The sequence below is a fragment of the Pelmatolapia mariae genome, linkage group LG7 (genome assembly GCF_036321145.2).
Source record: "Pelmatolapia mariae isolate MD_Pm_ZW linkage group LG7, Pm_UMD_F_2, whole genome shotgun sequence".
Taxonomy (NCBI): domain Eukaryota; kingdom Metazoa; phylum Chordata; class Actinopteri; order Cichliformes; family Cichlidae; genus Pelmatolapia; species Pelmatolapia mariae.
In genome coordinates, this window is record NC_086233.1 from 43,413,411 (window position 1) to 43,431,920 (window position 18,510).

The 18,510-nt window shown below is 40.8% G+C and overlaps 1 protein-coding gene across 7 annotated transcripts in view; it reads right to left on the reverse strand.

Moving 5' to 3' along the window:
* The window catches only part of LOC134631158 (unconventional myosin-IXa-like), a 150,914-nt gene extending 134,775 nt beyond the window's left edge, over positions 1-16,139 (reverse strand). For 5 of the 7 annotated variants that reach the window (XM_063479194.1, XM_063479197.1, XM_063479196.1 and 2 more), the window contains exon 1: positions 15,818-16,139. The gene's annotated coding sequence lies outside the window, so the exon portion shown is untranslated. The remainder of the gene's footprint in view (positions 1-15,817) is intronic. The other 2 variants (XM_063479200.1, XM_063479199.1) reach the window with 1 other exon arrangement.
* Between the last annotated feature and the right edge of the window lie 2,371 nt (positions 16,140-18,510).

Below are 18,510 nucleotides of genomic sequence, written 5' to 3' on the forward strand. Positions count from 1 at the left end.
TGCCCTCGCTCTCAGTTATCTCTTAGATAACAGACAGTGTTATATCAGATGCAGATACAAATACACCCTGAACCCTTAAACATGCACACATATGGCTTTTAGCTTTACCCACAAGGTCAGTTTCATAAGTAATAGCCCAGACACACAAATACAACACATCTCTGTAACCGTCTGTAGAAGCTTTACTGATCAAAGATGGTTTACACTTCAAAAGCTTTCTAAAAACAATGATAATAAACCACATTTTCTTAAATTACTATGATTTTCTATCAGTTATATTAACCAGATTTCAATGCTTGTCTGCATTAAATACACATGCATTTGCTATTAAATGTAACCTTCCTGTTAAACCTCAATAATTTCATTGCATCCAATTGATTTGTCGGTGGAATGACCCAGTTTCCCCACATGAAAATTTCATCTTGAACAAACACGCATGTCCAACACATTGCTGGCAACACAAAATCACTGCACAGGATTAACACTCACACATCATGAAAACAAAAGGCACATCTAATCACACACACACACACACACACACACACACACACACACACACACACACACACACACACACACACACACACACACAGAGAGAGTCCACAAGGCGATCTAGACATATAGCGCAGACGCTGTCTCCCCTCCCCCTCCCTTTTTCCTCCCTTTCTCCATCCAGCCACCAAATCCACTTAGAGGCCAGTGTGTGACTCGCTGATTGTTTTCTCTGTGGCAGCAGCTGCTCTGCCTCCCTCCTCTGCCTCGGTCACCTAATCAACTGTCAGTCAGCTGGAGAAGGACTGAAGAGGTCGGAGATTAAAATTTCCTTCAGTAATGAACACATCCAAGGTCTCTAATCCTTCAGAGCCCAGCCTACAGATGAATTTAAAGCAAGGATCCATCAGATTTTCGTGTCTTTTATTTATACATATTATGTCAGAGACATGGAAAGCAGACTCTGCAAAGACTATTCACCAAAAACAAACAAATAAATCAAATAAACAGAAAAATAATGCAATCAGCAAGGCTCACTGGGGCTGGGGTTTGCTTGGATATCCTGTGTTTTTCTGAGAGTAACAAAAGTGGAAGACCTAATCTACAAACAGGAAGTAGCAAGTGGCTTTAGCGATGATGCTGAAGAGCTTTTTTTTAATTTTAATTTAAAAAAAACAAAAAACAAACAGACAGCACAGAGTAACCTGGCACTTGATGTTTGGCTTTTGAAATTTCTGGGGTTTGTGGTGTGGGAGACAAACAAGCTCAAAAAGCCTGAATGGAGGTTGCCAGTATTGTCTGCATGTACTAATGAGGATGATTGTACGAGCATGAACCACATCTAACCTGTATCTGTGCTCATTTTTTATTCAGTTCAGACACACAAACACAAATGTTCATTTTATAATCCTGTTTTTATAGCGCTGAAACAATACGTCATGGGGTATTTTATATATTTGTTAAAAAAAAATAATAAAAAAAGAAGCTACTTAAATATAAATATACTTATTTTGATAAAAAGCATAAATAACAATAACATAACAATATGACTTGATATAAGTAAACAAATATTAAAGATTTACCGTAAAAACTAATCTAAAACATTTAATTTACATATAAAATATTACATGGTAACTTCCTGTGGTCTGTTTTTAGCCATCCAGCCACTTTCTGGAATCAGCTGTTCAGCTCTGGAGACATCAGTGTACAGAAATCTGTCGTCTCTTTAATATGATGAAACTAAACTGCACTCCTCTTTTGGAAAAATGAAGAAAAAAAATACAAACTCAGCAACCATCTTTTTCCAGAAACTATGAAACAGGTTCTCAAAATAAAATCCACAAACCTCTCTGAGCACTTTCAAGTAGGAACTATTTACTTTCTGTTGAACTAAAACCAGCTGAACACAACCCGTCCCTTTAAAGTGTGCCAAGTGCGTCGCCTATTTGCACACTTTTTGGTTTAGTAAATACACAACTGACACAGAAGTGCTTAAGCACAATTTTACGCAACAAGGTCAAACGTTTGTATAAGCTTGAGTGCATGGCACATGCAAATCACATGACTTTTGTCATGTGATTATGTGCTAACCGGTGCTAGCCGGTAGATCTCATCAAGTTTGCGTAAAACTGACTAAACATCTTTTATTTGTATTTGTTTGTTTGTTTTTTTACATCTACATAATCAATGATAAATGCAATCCAACAGATTAAAAATATATTGTATAGTTAAGATACATGGTGTTGCAGCAGATGCAGATTCACATGGTCATCTTTCAAAATGCAGCTATGCAGGAAGATGACATCTGACACGTGATTGTGGACATATGTTATTAGTGTGAGTGTGTGTGTGGGTGTGTGTGTTTGCTGAGCGTGTTATGACTCAAAGACCCTTTATTCACACCCATGTAGCCACAGCGGGCCAGCTTTCACACCCTCCTCAAACTAAATTAAACCCCACTGTTTCCACCTTGATCTAAACTAGACACACACACACACACACACACACACACACACACACACACAGTCATGCATCTGTCCTGAGCTTGATCTGTACACACTCTCTTTCTCTGGTGGACTTTTAAGCGCCGTGACAACAGCCAACCACAACGCAGCTACTCCGAACCCTCGAGCCAATCACTAGTCTCCCTTCGTTCTTTGCCGCCCAATGAGAGCGCTCCCTCCACGGATGGTTTTATACCAACGGCTTTCATCATTGTTCCAGATGAGATTGTAGCTCTGCTGCTGCTCGGCTCTCCTCTTCGCACCAAAGAGCATCTGCTGCCTGAGAGGAAACTGAGAGCTTTTCATTAGCACCACAGCTGCAGACACAACAGACTCCCTGATGAATTCATACTGTACGTTTCACAAAAAATATTAACTGTCGCTCCTTCTTCATCGTCTCTGCAAGCTGTTTATCACTCATCCTTGCTACGTTACACTGGTTTCCCTCATTTACAGTGTTCATCATGCTTTACAATGTTTCAATACGTGAAAGTGTCCACTGCTCATTAGGAGAGCAGCACACCATTATATTTGTTAAGGATTCATCTATCAAGTCGACATAATCACATGTATCTCAAAGAGAAAGACAACTAGCAAGCATTGACATTTTAGAAGCTGAAACCTGTGAATATTTTGGCAGTTTTTCAAAACAAAAAGGATTCACTGTGGAGCGAATAAAAACCATTTTCAATTTTTAATTGTCCAGAAAAAAGAGACAAAAATAACCCACATTTAAAGCTGCTGTCTTATATCTTTCTATCTGCTGATGCCATCATTTACTAATGGAGAAAGAGAAAAAAACAACAACCCAGACACAACTGGAGATTTCTTTAAGACAATGTGGAGGTGGATCTAAAAGCAGCACCTGAACACAGTGAAAACATTTTTCATCACTATAACAGACATTTAGGTAAAAATCCATCTTACCTGATGCACCTCTGTGAAGCTCATCAGCAGTGTCGGGTTATTGTTACCAACTAGCTGCTTATTTGAAAGCGAGCGAGCGAGTCTGGCTCCTAGCAACTGCTGCCTGACAGGGAAGGTTGAAGAGGTTACGCTGTCACAAGGACCACAAGCCTGAATGAATGAACAACGTGCAGCAGAGAGAGGAGGAGGAGGAAGTAGAAGAAGAAGCAGGACCGAGCTTTGACCGCCTGCACATCCAAACACTAACTAATTGCTTTATTAACATATAAATAAAAAAGATGAAAATGAGACAAAGGAAAGGGGAAACACGGGCGGCCATGAAAACACAGCGGCTGCAGGCTTTTGTTGTTGTGGCCAGTGTTTAGAAGCCCAAACAAGACAGACATGAGCTAATGAAGAGCCTAATAGAGAGGACTAAGCTGCTTCATTGGTATGCCTTTATCAGTTATAGGTGGTCATCAAAGAATCAGTTGATTATTTTCCAAATGTTACAAAAAGGTACAAAATTCTCATCAAAGTCTTCAAAATAACCGTTCAGCTCTAGTTTCAACAACATTGACAAGTACATCTATCAGAAAAAATTATACTTGGATACTGTTAGTTAGAGCTGGGCGATATAAGATTTTTTCATATCACGATATGTTTTTTTCATTTCTGGCGATAACGATATATATCACGATATAAGCCAAATAACTATATTTGTAAGATTTAAATGTGCCGTTGCTCACAAGTAAAATGTGAAATAATCAGCAGCTTGTTTTAATTTAAATATTTATTTCCCATAATACGTTTAACAGGGTAGATGTACTTAAGGAACATGAGACTTTTTCAGATAAATAAAGGCAAATATTGCAAACTACACAAAAGGCAGCCGCTAAAGCGTTTAAGTTTCAAAATAGAACAAACAAAACAGACTACTAAATTGTCAATTCCACTTAGAAACAAAATTTTAATTCTAAAAATAAATCTTAGTTTTACAGAAGAACAGACAAAATTGACTAACTTTTGTCAATATCAAATAAACTGAGAACTAAAAGGAAATTTTCAATCTCTGCTTGTTGTATAGCTTAGCTTTTCAAACAGTTTTAACAGTTACTTTAGTCTGACAAAAGCCGAATGACGAATTAGCGCTTTCAGTCAGAGATTGAGCATGCACCGGTTTATTGTATTTCCAGACTTGCTTTCGGCACAATTTACAGTGCGCGCTACTCTGTTTTTTGTCAGACTTGAAATAGCCGAAATACCTTCGCACTACGGAACTTCTATGGCCCTTCCGTTCGACAATCTCTCCGGCATTGGAACCATCATTGTTTTTTTTCTTCGGTAACCTTCGCTCACGCTCTCGGTTGATTTTTCTCTAGTCGGCAAACTCATTTCCTTTATTACCCAGGCGGCCCGGCTGCAAAAACAAATACACATATGCGCCTTGGCACTTGTGCTGTACGTAACAAGTCATGTGACGTGACGCTGCGGCTGTGATTGGTTAGGCTCTGCGCTACTTAATTTGGATTGGCTGTTCTTTTTTTTTTTTAAGAGGACAAGAGAGATGAGGCCTATCGCAATAGTTAACTTTTTCTATCGAGAAAAAGTTATTTCGCAATACATATCGTTATCGTTCTATCGCCCAGCTCTACTGTTAGTACAAATTACTATCGGATTAGATACTTTTTTGCAACAGTATTGATACCAACACTTCTGTGTTCACCTCCTCCAGCTCAAACGGAACTTCAGATAGCCCCTCCCCTCACTAGCAGCTGAACACACATCAATAGTAGCGCAACTAACATGACACTGATTTTCACATCTTTAAGAATTTCAAGAGGTCAGTAAAGCTCTCATGTCAGCAACACTGAAGTATTAAATCTCTATCATAAATATTACCTGGTCAGCATACACATTTAACCGTTAACCTTTTAAGTCTTAACAATTATCTGTTCATTACCATCAAGATGATCATTTTAGTTTCGTAAAATTCACAAAAATGGACAACATTCTCTTCAAAATTGTTCAAAGTTTTCAAAATAACCCATTCTGTTTGACCAAAGCCCCCAAATTCTCCCAAAGTTCTTTACGAAGGATTTCCAGAGGTCAGTAAAGCTCTAGTTTCAACAACATTGAAGTACTAAATAGTTATCATAACTGTAAACCTGAGAGAGGACTAACAGAATAGGTGTTGTTGTGGTAGATTATGTAGCAGAAGAAGATGCACTGACTAGTTTTTAGACATCAAGTAGGATTTTTTGCTTCTGTGGTAAATCTACACTGCAGGTGCGTCATAACCACCAACACTTTTAAAACTTTACACCATGACCGGACATGCACCTCCGCAGACATGGTGGTTACATTTCTAGGAAAGCTTTGACCAAATTCTTCTAATGTTGTTTGTGTGTAAAATAAAAATGCTAAATCACATGTACATGGGACCTGTGAGACAATGTCACTTCCTGCACATGCAACACAGGATTTGGTAACTTTGGGCTATTTACAGCTAACTCCAGTACAGGATGATGAATGAATATTGAGACAGAGACGCCGTACAAACTGCATCTACAGATCCCGTGACTAAGGCCACCGAACCACCGGATCCTACCTGCTATATTCGTATTGTGCCGTCCCAGTTTAGAGTCGTGCACCCAAAGTAGGACAGGCTGCAGGACAGAGCAACTTTCAGACAACCTTGGCAGAATGACTACGCTTTTATAGCCACACAAAGGAAAGTGAGACGCAAGAAAAGAGGCATGGAAGAAAATGTGACCAAGAAGAAAATGAGGGCAAAAAGAAAGACTGTTAGGACAGGAATAGTTTACATTTTTTACACTGATCTCAGCAAGACACCTTTGACTCTTTTTTTTCCTTTCAGAAACACAGAAAACCTGAATTTCTGACTAAAACTAAAAATCATGTCAGGGGTGTTAAACTCGTTTCAGTTCATGGGCCTCACAGAGCCTGATTTAATTTTAAATGGGCCAATTCTGTGAAAGCATTGCACAATAACTTGCATTTTTAAAAGAAAATTTTTCTCTAGTAGGAATGTGACCAGGACCAGTACTTACAGTACCTTTAGAACTGCTCAAAACACAAATCTACTTGTTTTTATTGTAGGGGTTTTTCTTAGTGTTCTCAGAAAAAATGACACTCAGATACTAACTGATCTTGAAATTTACTATCAGATTAGATACTAATTTGCAGGTATCGATACAAACAACTCTGTGTTAACCTCCTCCATCTGAGCAGTCACCTGAAAGTCACATGGCCCCTCCCTTCACTAGCAGCTGAACACATCAACAGTAGTCAACGGTTAACTTGACACTGATACCCTGGTCTTTATGAGGAATTTCAAAATGTCACTAAATCTTCCCATTGTTTTAACAACATAGAAGTATTAAGCAGGCATCATAAATATGAATATATATTAATGTATATTAATATATTAATGTTAGCCGTTTAAGTGTTAGCTATCTTTAACTTGTCATTAAGGTAGCAGCCAGCAGCTATGGCTAATTATAGAATAATAACATTATTTGTGGGTTTAGACAATAATTGTTATGTTAATAGAAAATATTAATTAAAACAATAACACAATTATTTGTGTCTAAAGAGTACTATGTTTCTCTAAATCTCCCAGACTGAAGCTAAGGAAGGTCTACCAGCGACTACACAGAAACAGTGCCAGCCTGCCTTAACAGGTATTTGGTCAGCAGCAAAAATACAGTCACAAGGCTGTGGCTAAATTTACATAAACCAGTATTGCTGTAATTTTCTTTTTCTTTTTTTTTTTTTAATGATTTCTCTTAATTTTGGCTTTTTTAACTCTGTGGTATCGAAAATAGCATTGAGTACTGAGTATTTCCCTGGGTGCAGGTTTTGATTTTGACATTATAGTGCTGTGACAAGCATGCTCTGTAAAGTATCTTCTTAAAATGTTTACCTGGGGCATAATCAAGATTTTAAGAAGCAAAAACTATAATTCCAAGAGAAATATAATATAATTAAGCGTTCTTTATTTTTTCCTCATTTAATGAATAGCTCATGTATAAAACAGATGAGGGACAGCCTGAGATGTCTTGAGATAAATAAGTGTGATTTCTTATCTTAGTTTTTTCACAGTCATTCAGTCTACATGTAGCTTACAATTCACAGAGCACACTGGAAATGCAGTTTTTTGGAATTGGTAGGAAATTCATGCAATGTTTGGTGACCAGAAGAAGTGTTGAGTGTTGAGAGAGCGGCAATCCAGCAGCAAGGATCCCGACTTCATCAAACTGAAAGCGCCACACCCAACTCTGGTCACAGACTGCTTTGTTCTGGCTCTGGCCACTACTGTCTCTTTCTCTCTCTCACACACTGCCAACAGCATACTGCAACAAAGCAGTGGCAGACAGCAGGTCACATGCTTGTCCTGCCTGCTTGTCGTACTGTGCATGTATTCAAATTCCTCTCGCGTGTGTATCGGCTGCCAGCTCTCTTCAGCAGGGCGTCATTTGGCTACGACTCCCAACCCGCAGCCGAGGCCGCAGTGACTGAAGCCAGACTCTGCAGCCTGCAAACTAACTGACAGAACGAATATGAAACAAGCACTTATTATAGACAGTAGTTCAGCATTTAGGGAAGTGACACAAGCGTGGAATAACGCAGCCCCCCTTCAGTCTGTAGGCACCATGTCAAAAACGTTTAAAAAGTGAACCACTGACACACAAGTGAGATGTGACATTATCGACTGCCTCGGAACCCCAAAATGACACGGTGCTAATTGCAGAGGGGGGCAAGAGTTTTTCTTACTACTGATTTAACCTCACAGGCATTTTCACAGGCAGAGTCTGGCAGACTTTAGGGGAGAGTGGCTGGCTGAGCTAGATCTGTCAATCTGGGCAGCGACTCCATCAATCTGGTGTTAACACAGTGAGACAAACAGTGCAAGCATCAGCATCATGAGCAGAGCTAAAACACACGGCAGGGCCTAATACTGGCCACCTGAACTCACTCGAGGGCTTTAAGTGCAAGTTCAACCATTTTCAGTTGCTGCTTATAACTTCATATGAGAATAATAATAATAACTGAAGGAATTTGAGATTTTTCAGCATTTCTGGATGACTTCCTCTGAGGTGTGTCCATTGTTTCCAAGAGCTGAGGTTTGGATTCTGGCTCCCCTCAGCTACTTAACATATAAACTCAATAAAACAAACAAACAAAAAAAGATCAGTGTGATATTTTATGGATGACTCCAAGGAAATGGCCTTTAGTTGCCCAAGTTACTAATCTACTCAAAAGCCATTTGAGCTCTAACACAGTGAACTTGCAATCTTAAGAAATTAATGGAACTAATGACTGACAGACCACTGTTCACTTAAATGTATGGTCTGGGGTCATGTGGATCATGTGAGCACTAAGCCACACAGAAGTGGACAAGGAAAGGGAGACGAACTGGAAATGTTCACAGGGAAATTCCACTTTCATACAATTTGGGTTTTATATCAGTTGATATCAGTTGTGATAACTCTGCTCGCTCCCAGTTGATAATCATTAAAGAGGGTAAACGGCACCAATATTTACACAGTCCTATAGGATTTGTTTATAGGTTTTATGTACCCAAACTGTCAATTGTGATGGATCTTTTCAGAGAACATGTTTCCATTTCATCTTTAAATGGCTCAACGCGCCTTTACAAAGTATGCAAACAGTTTTAGAGATAATTATAGCATTTGAGTGTACTCACTACAGGCATAATTTCCAAATAAAGTGGTTAAGATAATCTGTGAACCAGACTCATTTGACTACTTGCGTATTTTGCCCTGCTAAGCAAAAGCCATAAAGTACAGTAGAAAATGCTACTTTAAAGATACCACAATTATTTTCTTAACTGTATGTGACGTGAAAGACGTCCTTTACTTTTACATTTTAGTGCCCGTTAGCGCTTTGGTTTTCTGGCATACAAATTCAGTGTTTTGATCGTTCTATTCACAGAAATAACAGCCAGCTGAAACTGTTGCGCTTGATAAATGATTTTAAGAGAATTAAGAGAGAGAAAATGATACACGTATGCATATATACTTGAATATGCAGCAGTCTTTAATATAGGACTTTAGCACAAACTCAGACAACAGTATCTTATCTCCTGTCCCAAATTGTTCTTTGTAGTGGTTCAGTCCACAGGGAGTAAACTAAAACTCATGATATAATTCATTGGAGGCTGCCAGCTGCATTATTAGGACAGGTCTTTACTGGAGCTAAACGTAACGTGTAGCTGGCGAGGATCGACTTGAGTTCTTGTGGTAAGTGACACTGTTTCCAGGTTCTTGGGCCAAGTCACATTCTCTGTGGTTAGTTTTTGCAGAACTGCCAAAACCTGAAGTTCCTCCAATGGCTACTTGAAGCTGTTTCCAAAACTGAATAAATCCCATTGACTCCCATGCTAAAATGCCAAACTTTAGAGGTGAAATAAACACGTTTACAGCCTGGTATAAAAATGGTTTTGGCCTGTTTAGCCAATTTCACTCACTGTGACTGTTGGGTAAAGCTTAAAATTGTAAATTATTATGGGCAGTCCGCTGTTGGTGATAGATGGGTGACAGTAGATAAAAACACTGAGCTGCTTGATACGCAGGTTTTGTTTTAAACCTGTTTCTACACAAGCCATATTTAGCATCCTATTAATCAGCCTTAGCTGTCCCCAGGTCTACCCTCTCATGCAGTAGTTGACAACACGCTGACCACACACAGCTTTTAAAGTCAGAGATCCACCAAAGATTCCTCTTTATATACCATAAATATACTGCCTTCAGAAACTAGTAGAGACATATAAGGGTAAGAGACACAGTCTTAATCTGCAGAGGGAGTCTCACTGCTGGCTGATTTAAAAGGAATCCTTCAACATGTATCAACGCCCAAACTCGCTCGCTTAATGATCCTCGTTCCCTGTCAAAGTCTCTCTTGCTGCCTCTCCATCTGTAACCAGCTAGGCAGGATGGAGGGGAGAGGTGCTGTGCCGCTGGCTGCTCTTTGCCCCCGGGCAGTGCCAGGGGACTGATCCATGCCCTCACCGGCTGCTACCTACTGTAAGAACCACAATCAAGTGCGCCTATTCTCTATGTCAAAATAAGCCCACCAATAAAACCAAGACGTGTTTATTTCCACAAGGCGAATACTCGTTAAATGGTGCCTAAAGCAGTGACAGCCATAGCATGAGGTTAATGAATAATACAAAGGAGATGTGAGAAGCGATAATGGATGCAGAAATCCACGGAGAGCCGGGCTTTGAGCAGCTGTAGGAATAACAAACAGCGGAGCCCCCACCAAGAAACAAGCCATGTTGGAATCAAAAGGACTTCTGCTATCATGCTAACAATCTGCGCCACTGACACTTCTTATACTGCAGTAAATCCTTTCAAGAAGCTTCTGGAGAAAAAAAAAAAGTGAAAGGTATTTTAATCTCATCAGACAGCTGCACAAAAGAGAGGTAGGAATTCTCACCGGCTGTCTCTTTGGTTTGGACGCAGCTCCTTTGAATGTTTTTCTCTAAATAACACCTAACAAGTAAAATGCGCTCATGAATTAACCCCAGCTGCGGATGACGGACGTAATAAAGGGATAAACGTGTCTGTGTGGGGATTATTTGTTGGATTCAGGAGTTTGTGAGAAGGACTTCAATCAATGAAATGAAGCACTTATCTGACAGCATCCACACTCTTAACAAGTCAGCTTCTGTCTTCACGGTACACGTGTGACAGAGGTCAGCAGGTCACAAGGCGGCCTCGACTAACAGCGACTAACACTAAAGTGTGACAGCAATCGTGTTTGACTGAGTGATCCAGCCGGCTGGAGCAAATGTGCGATTCTTTATTTTAACGCACCCGTGTGCTGGTGTATGTAAAAATGAGTTTGTTAGGAGCAAATTGAAGGACACAGCAACATCAGATGCACGAGACTACAAGCTCAACCACCACTGATAACGGGATTTACACAATCAATAAGCTGCCAGTGCTACATTGTATCTTCCTTCAAATCATTTTGGGAATAAGACAGATTAGCTAAGGCATTAAAGAAGGCCAAGACACTCTTTTTTTATATAACATTTTAAAATGCCTTTATTCTCGTGGCACGAGTATGTCGAATCTAAAATGAAAACTTCAGCGTCTTCCAGCATACACTCCTTCATCAGGCAGTGAAACAGATTTCGTAAAAGAACTGGGTCTATTCTAGTGGTGTTCCACCAACACATTGTGGCAACAGTGGATGCACCACCAAGAGGAGGTCTCTTCTAAACATGGATCGAGTGTAGGAGTTTAACAGGAAGTTAACACAACAACTAAAGCTTTTATTCTAGAAAATAGATAAGAAATGAAGCTTAATAAACTCCTTATAAGAAGATCAACAAATATGTTGGTCTCTACTACATTTGTGCAGTGTTGGCAATGATTTCCCTTGCTGCCTTAGGTTTGTTGTAGATGGCTGCACATAACTGGAGAACTCCAAATGAGATAATGCTTCAGGTTCAGATACAGATGTGTAATCTGCTGACAATATGCAACTGCAACAATGATGGGGACTAAACGAGCATGTTTCTGCATGTTTGCATGTGTTAGAGTCCCGACTTCAGGTCAGGAGATGAGGCTTGAGGTGAGGAGGAAGAGGATAAGATTTTATTCAGTTGGTGGTCAAGTTGTCTATTTTCTCTATGCGTTTTTACTTTTTTGGTCTCCGATGATAAAATATAGATATGATTTTTCATAACTTGAGTTTACAGGTGCACACAAATGCCACAAAGTTCAACATGGGAGTCTATGAAGACTGACACACTTTCGATCTAGTCAGGCTAACTTTTTTAACATTTTCTGGACAACAGTTGAGGCCTAGGACACAATCGTAACATGTATTTCTTGCTTTAAACAAACAGCTTTGGTCTTTCTGGGATAGCGCTATATCTTTTATATAATGAGATATTTATATCTAACAGATAAAAAAAAAAAAAAAAACATTACTTTTTATGTTCATCAGAATCTAATAGTAAACGCAAAACGTCAAACTGTGCACAGACATGCCTCAGTACTCCACAATGCATCGCAGTGACTGTTTTTTGAACGATGTCTGTGAAGGTTTGTTTCCTCTCACACCACAACCACCACAGTCCATGTGGGTGACACCTAAAATAAAACTGTGAGAAATCTCATACTATAAGTTGAAGCAGACAATAGAGGGGTCTAAATACAACTAACACATAAATAAACATGGAATAGAAATCAATTAAGGCTTTTATATTTTCATTTACATTTGTCTGATCAGGGTTAGAAAATGTGAGGGCAAAGCATTACAAAAAAAAAAAAAGGTGCATAAATGAGCCATGGCCATGGTAAATAAAATAAAACTAGTGACAACTGAAATCTGACTAGTTAACTGCAGTATCTTTTTAAAATCTTTTTGTCAGCGTGAATCCAAAGATAGATGCCTCACACACATGCATGCACACACACCATTCACACCATTGTAAAAGGCTCTATAAATACACTTGCTTAGAGATGCACATAGCTACTGACATGCTATATGAGGCCTTAACCTCATCCTGATATTGTTTTACATGAAGCCTTGAGTATTGCTGCAGCAGGTTCAAGAATGAGTCAACATCTCATGTGAGGACAAATAGGGTCCAGATTGTTCACACAGAAGCTATTTCGCTTCATAAATGTAGTTGTTCACTGACTTAAATCCATTTGAACTGAATTAACTCGTTGTGCTTAAGCTATCAGTCAAACTGTCTGACCAACTGTCTTTTAAGGTGCTTATTTATGACAATAACTTGGCAATTTTACACTGCAGCTGCACAGATTTGACCTGTTTCTTCTTTAAAAATTCAGACACTTGGCTTGGTAAATATTCCCCATTCATACTACCGTATAAGCCTCTCTTTTCGAACCCTTCCTTCACACATTTCCATTTGTTTTCCTGTTTCACATCAACCAAACAAACTGCAGATGTGAGAGCAATGAACCACAAGATTGTATGATTTATCCATCCATTCTTTCCCACTTATCTAATTCAGGGTCACAGAGGACTGGGGCCTATCCCAGCTACCATAGGGCAAGAGGCAAGGTACATCCTAGACAGGTTGCCTGCTGTTTGCAGGACTAACACAGAGAGACAGATAATTTGGACTCCCCTTCTCACCTGCGGCCAATTTAAAATCACCAGTTAAGCTAACCTCACTACCTACACATCTTTGAATTGTGGGATAGGTTCAAGTTACCTAGCATGGCCAGATGGTGGATTCAAACCCAGGACCTTCTTGCTACACTAACAACCGCGTTACCAGTATGATTTATTATTTCTGATAATAAATGGCATAATTACAGGCTACATATTTAGTGTTTAAATGCAATTAAATCTTAGTGGAAAACCTCCATATCGTCAGGGACACGTGCACAAGTTCCCAGGTTCTGGATACAAGGTAGAATTCATAAATAGTGACTAGTTGTCAGCAGATCCCTGTCAAAGGGGTTTGGAAAATGGGCCCCAGTGAGTTAAACTGGCACACCGTGATGTTCACAAAGCAGCTTCCCAGCAGAAGAGTGCATTTGCATTAAAAAGTCAAGAAAAAGTCAAATCTAGACACATTGGTCCAGAGCCTCTAAACAGCTGTAGAAAATAGATTAAAGGCTTCCACTGTTTATGAATTATTGAAATGACTGGTATCTCTCTTTCAGTGCCTTGAGTGCTCTTATGTGGTGTTTATATTAACTTGTGAGGAAAAATAGCCACACTGGCTGCTCGAACACGTTCACAAATGTCTTCATCTGCCACAGATTTAAAAACGAAACATCTCTGGGCCGCTTTGGAGCTCCTTCGGCGCGCTCACGAGCCCATTCGCCAGCCAGCTGGAGCTGTCAAAGCAATGTTTTCAGTTCTGCTCTCAAGGGCCTCGCCACTTACATAATGACCTGCATGAAATGTTAACGTCAGCAAAGTTGACACTGCAAAAAAGCAGCACGTTCCTTATCCCGAACCGGCAACGGGGAGAGTGAAACCAGACAGTTGAGCTCAAGAGCACCCGGAGGTGGTGAGGAGTGTCTCTCCTTGCCTGTCAAAGACGTCCACCCAAAATGCTGTTATCTGTTTTCTTAAAAGTGCCATCACTGTGGCATTTCATGCAGATTGCCACAGGGAGGGGAGGAGGAGGGTAGAACTAGTACTGGGGCTTTTGGAGCTAGTGGATGGAGACCTTGAGGGCACCGGTGGTCTGACTGAGGCCAAGCAGGCATGTTTTAACCTGTCAGCTGGTTTGAAATCACCTCATTTTGACTCAGACTCTCACTCAAGCGTTATTTTATTTTCATTCTCAGCCCGACTTAACATCACAAAATGGCTCGTACTTTTTAGTATTACATCACACCAACATTTCCTCTACCTGCTCTCTCATTCCAATGTGTAACAGGCTTACAGCTTAAAATCCCGCTCTGGTGTTGATAGCTCTACTTTTGCTGACAAGAGCTGTGTCAGACTTGTTGATCTGATGGATGTGTGTCAAATTAGTGCATTCTTTAGTCACTAAATTGCATTTAAAAGTCGAATTGCCTACGTTTCGAAATCAAACCATTCAGAATCTACGATCAGGCCGGAATCAAAGTATGTTTAGACTACAGGTAAAGCAGAACACTGCTCTATGTGCACGCTGTGATCAACAGGACATAATACAGGATCTATACTGAGCCTCGTCCACAGCAGCTGAACATCATCCTGCCCTGCTGTAAAAGAAAAAAAAAGCAGCCATGCCCCATCAGCAGCAGCAGCGTGATGTCAGCAAGCTGAGAGGCTCGCGCTTGACGAAAAAAAAAATGTCACTACCGAGCGTCACGAGCTCACAGAGCGCGTTAGCGGGGAGGTAAATGACACAAAAACAAAGCCCCGCAGCTGCAGCTCCAGCAGCCCGTCCTCTGCGACACAGAGCCCGGCCGGGTCAGCGCCCCGGACCGTCTTATCCGTTTACACCAGTGCGTCACGTTTATCTGCTGCACCCCGCCAGATGTGGAGCCTCGCATCCACCGGCCAACATCTGTAACAGTACCCGCACATTTACTGCATTATGTAAGAAAACAGGGTGACATTCATCCGAGGCGGTGGCGGCGGTGGAAGAGGGTGACGTGAGAAAGGTGTAGGTGTGTGTGCGTGTGTGTAGGCATCGTAAGGTGGAGGGTATTTTTGAATGATGGTGTGGGTTAGGTGTCCTGGTGGAACATCTGAACTGGGGTGGGGGGGGTGGACAGGCGGCTGCAGCCGATGAGCTGACTGATCGGGGCAGCCAGCAGCTCCGCAGGACGGAGGTTTGGCATTCCTCACCCCGGTGTCTGCTCTTACTGACAGCGGGAGCTGAACAACACGGAGATGAAAGAAAGGAGAAAAGGAAGGCTTACCTCCTCCACCGTGCCTTCAGTCTGAGCACAGCCCTCCGTCACAGACTGTCCTTTCTGAAGAGGAAGAGCAGACCTCCTCACCAAAAACACCCGTGCTGATGTGTTTTTTTAACCGCAGGGGAAAAGCCGCCGTCGTTAACAGAGCGCGTATCCGGCTGCTCAAATCTCCAAAATGTGCCGCAGATAAGATCCGGTCTTTGCTTTCCCGTCCCTCTGTCCGTGTCGTACTCCCGGCAGCTTCTGTTTTGGGTGCTCCCGTCACGTCTGCCCTCCTCCCACAGCAGCTCCTCCAGCTCCTCTGTGCTCTCTTCTCGCTCTCTCTCCCTTTTTTTCCTCTACGAGCCGCGGTGCTGTTACCGCGCGTGGACTCGCGCTTGCGCGTTCACGCACACCGTAGGATGGGCGCTTTATAGCAGTGATGCTGGTGGGTGGAGGTGGGAGACTGCTATGAACCAACAGCGATTGTTTTCAAGTGAAGATCTGAGCAATACAAGTAGTTTTTGATAGTTAGTTTTTTTCTGAGCAGAATTAACGTGTTGGATCTGAGAGTGTCACTCAGATCATGACGTGCTGAGGGGTGTGGCCAATGCTGACACACCCAATATACAATAAACTAACACACACACACACACACACACACACACACACACACAGGAAGATGCATAAATTGGAGTAAAATATCTTTGTACTTCTGGAAGATTTACGACTGAATTTAGTGGAGGTTTTTACAGTATGGTGTTTTGCATTAAGCCAGTTATAAAATGACCAATATACAAATCAGTACTACCTGCAGAATCAAGCGCTTATTATGAAGATGAAATCCAAACCAAAGCTTACCGTATTTATTTAATACAGATCACTAAAATGACACAGAAAGCTTAATTTTACTGTCTGTTTTCTATTATTGTTTTATAGATGCAATCATGCAATCCTTATCGACATGTCACCGAGATTAAAAATCTTTTGTTTTTCCAAGACTGACGGGGCCAAAAGGGCAGCAGAGAATTAACCATTAAAAATAAAGAAAGAAACAAACACAACACAATACAAGCAAGTGAACGCAGGGCTATGTCTGGGCCTTGATGTGCTTCCAGCTTCCCAGTGTGTCCTTAGTAGAACTGACTTTACTGACATGTTTCTATTATTTTGTGCATGATTAAAATATGCCACCAAAGATCTATTAGACAACAAGGCTGTATTTGTTTTAGCTGCAGAATGTGTTGTGGATATCTTACATCCTTCTATATGGGATAAACCAAATGTTGAGTGTGGAAAAAAAACAAACAAACCCAATGGCTGTCAGGGACTTTTTATAGTGTAGCATGAGTGTATCATTGATTTAATTACCACTTGCTGTCAGAGACATGTTACCAAGAGACCTAATTATGTGCAGACATTCTTGTGTGATGCCAGGATGGATTCACATCTCTCACGACCTGTTCTGTGACATCTCAGGCACTCCCAGTGTTGTCTTTGGGCTGTTTAGAGAGCCTCAGCGACGTCTCCGATGTCTGTCAGCCTACCACTTTGGGCCAAGCCAAAACATCTCGGCATCAGTTTGATAGCTGGCCGCAAGCATTAATGATCCCCAGAGGATGAAGCCTAATGACTTTGCTGATCCCTAATACATTTTTTGGGCAGAAACCCCTGTGTGCTTTTCTTTTTGGTTAAAAGTTAAGTGTCTTAAAAACTAGTGAATGATTTCCTTGATGATGATATTTATTGGCTGTACATATGTTGTACTCAGGGACAGTTTAAAATATGGGTGTGGCCACCAAGGCATCAAACACTGATTTTGAACTACAACTCACAATGAAAGCTGAAAGCAGGGGCACCACCAAAGGGGGGCCAAGGGGGCACTGCCCCCCAAATTTGCTGACATTAGGTTACTCCATTCTGGGAAAGTGAATCTTAAGCTACTTCCGCTATGAAAAAATTCCAGAGGCACCCCTGGCTGGAAGCTGTCATATTGTTTTGGGTGGGGTTTTTTTTTTTGGGGGGGGGGGACCCAAAACTGATCATAAAATAGAGTGATGTGATGTTATCAGTCACAGGAGTCAAGCATAAGGCCTGGGGCCAGAATCAGCACAGCAATGAATCCAATACATTTTGGAGTTTTAACTGTAAAAGTTTTACAACTTTTCCTACTGATAAAGTAATAGATAAACAATCAACTGATAGAAAAGTTGCTTCCCCCCCCCCCCCCCCCCGCTGTGTCTGGGCGACAGTCTGGGGCGATGAGCTACCGGAACGTTTCACTCTAATTTAACACATTTATTTCTTTAAGCCCAATGAGCGGCTTCTTTCATTTACTACGGCAACAATTATTAAAATTGCACATCTTTCTTATATTATGCTATATTATATATTTTAATATAAAGCTCCTTGGGGTGACTGTTGTTGTGAATTGGTGCTATATAAATAAAACTGAACTGAAATTAATTAAATATTAAGATGTAACAGGGAGTAAAAGTGTAATTCGATTTCTTTACACTGACAGAAAACAGATTTTCACTGCTTAAGATCAAAGTGGGCTGTATGTGGCCTACAGTGTAGAATCAGTTTGACGTCCCTGGTGTTCACTGGCAAGTTTAGTTAGCAAGATACAGCCATAAACTGCACAGACACAATACCAAGGAGCACACTGATTAAATACTAGAACTTCACTCACTTCAAACTTCCATTGAGTTAGT